This window comes from Crocuta crocuta, unplaced genomic scaffold, assembly GCF_008692635.1.
Source record: "Crocuta crocuta isolate KB4526 unplaced genomic scaffold, BGI_CrCroc_1.0 scaffold944, whole genome shotgun sequence".
NCBI classification, from domain to species: domain Eukaryota; kingdom Metazoa; phylum Chordata; class Mammalia; order Carnivora; family Hyaenidae; genus Crocuta; species Crocuta crocuta.
The window spans coordinates 299656-302801 of NW_027528243.1; positions in this window are offsets into that span (position 1 = coordinate 299656).

Genomic DNA, 3146 nt, shown 5'->3' on the forward strand with positions numbered 1-3146 from the left:
TTTCTTTCTTTCTTTCTTTCTTTCTTTCTTTCTNAGAGAGTCTGTCTGGCTTTTGTGGGAAAGGCTGACCCTCCCTGAGCAGGGGTCGCCCCTGGGCCTGGTGTAGAATCTGACCCGTTGGGTTGAGTGGCCCCGGGCCCGAGGCATAGGCCCGAGTCAGAAGGGAAGGAAAGGGCGAAGGGGAACCCAGAAGAGGAGGACCAGCGCCCCCCCCATGGCTTCCGCTGCCTCAGTTGCCTTCCGTGGGTGGGAGCCACAGAGTTCCAGGTCGTGTTCCATGACCCTTCTCCCTCTGGACTGTCAGTCATCAGGCCACAGGCCCCATGCCCTTACATCCCAGCAGCGTAAAGAACCGTATCTACCGCTGCAGTCAGCTTTTCCGTTCGAGTGGCCGTCTGCGCGCCAGGGCCCCGGAGCCTAGCACCACTTCTCTGCCGCTAAATCACTCTGTGACTCTGGACAAGTCACTTCCTCTCCCCGAGTCTCTGTTTCCCCTTTTGTAAAACGAGCGGGTTGGAGTAGGTGAGCCCGAAGGGCGTTACCAGCTCCAACACTCTATGGCTCTGAACGTTTCCTGGTCCCCCAGCTCAGTTTCTTTGAGGCTCTTGCCTGCTTCTGCTTCCGAATGAGGTGGCCGACTTTAACTCCACCTCTTCCCTGCCTTGACTCCTCGAGCTGGGTGGAGAGGCAGACTTGTGGAAAAGGCAAGTCTGTGCTTTTAGCTCAGCGGGGTTTCTCTAAGTCGAATAGAAACAACCCTTCAGAGAGGCTGTCCAGGTGGGTGTATATTGCCATTGTCTTCTTATAAAGGTGCATGACGGCTGAATTTCTGTCTATTGAATCCCATTTTAAATGCGCTTGAAGAGCTGGCCATTTAATGGAATCCTGCTGCAAATCCTTTTATAGAATGAAAAGCCACTCAGGAATTGATCTGGTGTATTAGAATCCAGAGGTTCAGCTCCTGGATTTGCCAAAAATGGGCCTCCTCCCTCTATGGTAAGGATGGTTTCCTTTGTGCTTCCCCAGGGTCTTCTGAGCTGCTGCACCGCCCCCCCCCCCACTGAAAGGCATTTCTGGGGCCCCTAAGGGGTGCTGCCAGGGCTTGTGGGGCTTATTTCCCCTTGGAAGGGCCCCCACATTTCTCTCTCCCAATTCAGGGCATTGCTACTCTTGTCAGTTTCCTCTTATAAGGCCTGGCTTGATCAGCGCGAGGGAAATCCTGACAGGTGGCACACTAGAGGGGTTTTCTTAACCTCTGAGGACTTATCAGTGCTTTTGGGGGGTTCTTCTGATTATACAGCAGCGTCCACTCTGTCGGTGGCACTGGAAGCAGCAGATAGGGCTCTCATCCACCTGATGGCTTCGTCAAGTATTTTAGCTGCATGTTTCAGGATATGATTTGACTTCTGGTTCACATGAATCCTTGTAATAGTAAGTTACACTGTATAATAATAAGGTATGTATATATAATAGCAATGTTATAATAAAGAAAATAACAGGGTCTTATTGTATTTTTGCGAAAGTAAGTGTTTACATACCATAAAACGGCCCGAAAGCTGAATCCTTAACCACATTTCCTAATTATCTGTATGTGGAAGCACCTTTTTCGGTACTTGTAACTGAAGATTTTGCCACAGTAGCTGAAGGTACTCTCCTGCCTGGGAAAGTCTCATAGTAGGATCTGTTTTAGAAAGTAATCTTTTTATTCTGATTATAAAGGTAAAATATGTTCCCCCCAAAAGTCAAATGAGCCCTATTGTGGAAAATTTGGGGAACACAGCAAAGCCACCACATGTACATTCCCTCCACTCAAAGGTAACTGTCGTCACCATTCTGGTGTGAACTTGACCCCTGAACAATGCAGGGGTTAAGGCCACTGACCCCCTGCACAGTCAAAACTCCATGTATAGCTTTTGACTCTCCCCAAACCTAACTGCTAACAGCCTACTCCTGGCTCGATGCCTTACCCAGAATGTAAAAGGTAATACAACACATACTTTGTATGTCGGATGTATTCTAGACTTATAGTCTTACAATAAAGGAAGCTAGAGAAAAGAAAATGTTATTAAGCAAAATGTAAGGAAGAGAGAATACATTTACAGGACTGCCTTTTGCTTTTGTTGAACAAAATCCACGTAGAAGTGGACCCAGGCCCTTCAAACCTGTATTGTTCAAGGTCACCTGTATATTCTTCCAAGTACATAGACATTCCTCCCCCCTCCCATGATTGGAATGATCCTATAGAAACGGAGCTTTGGAGGCACCTGGGTGGCTCAGTTGGTTAAACCTCCGACTTCGGCTCAGGTCATGATCTCACGGTCTGTGATTTCGAGCCCCGCATCGGGCTCTGTGCTGACAGCTCAGATCCTGGAACCTGCTTCGGATTCTGTGTCTCCCTCTTTCTCTGCCCCTCACCTGCTCCTGCTCTGTCTCGCTCTGTTTCTCAAAAATAAATAAAAATGTTAAAAAAAAAAGAAATGGGGCTTTGTTTTTGTTTCGTTATTTGCTTGATCGTATATGGTGATCATTTTTCCTTGTCATTAAATATTCTCTTTTTTTTAAAATTTTTTTAATGTTTTATTTATTTCTAGGAGAGAGAGAGAGACAGTGAGAGCAGGGGAGGGTCAGAGAGAGAGGGAGTCACAGACNAGATCCTGACCTGAGCTAAAATCGGACGGTTGATCGACCTAGCCACCCAGGTGCCCCCTTGTCATTAAATATCCTTAGAAGATATTTGTATCAGCTGCTATTACTCTGTCGTGCATCACTGAACTGTTCACTGATTTTGATCATCCTGAAGGTTTGGTTTGCAGGGGTCTATCAAACATGGGTAGACCCAAACATATGTCTATCAAACATCAGGGCTGGGATGGAGATGGAGAAAAGGGAAGATGGGAGAGATCAGGCCCACCAGTAAGTGACATACAAGGCTATTGGACAGAATCTTATTTCGGTGTGTCTACGGCGAGGTGCAGAGAGGCCAGAGGAGAAAGTTTAGGGAAAGGCCAGTGGTCACCACTGAGTCCCAACCTTTTCATTTTGGTTTCATCCCTCAGAATGTCAGCTACTGACTTAACCACATGAACCTGAAACGGAGGCCGGAAACTCCATTGATCTAGACGCACCCTCAGTTCCCAGGGGCCTCT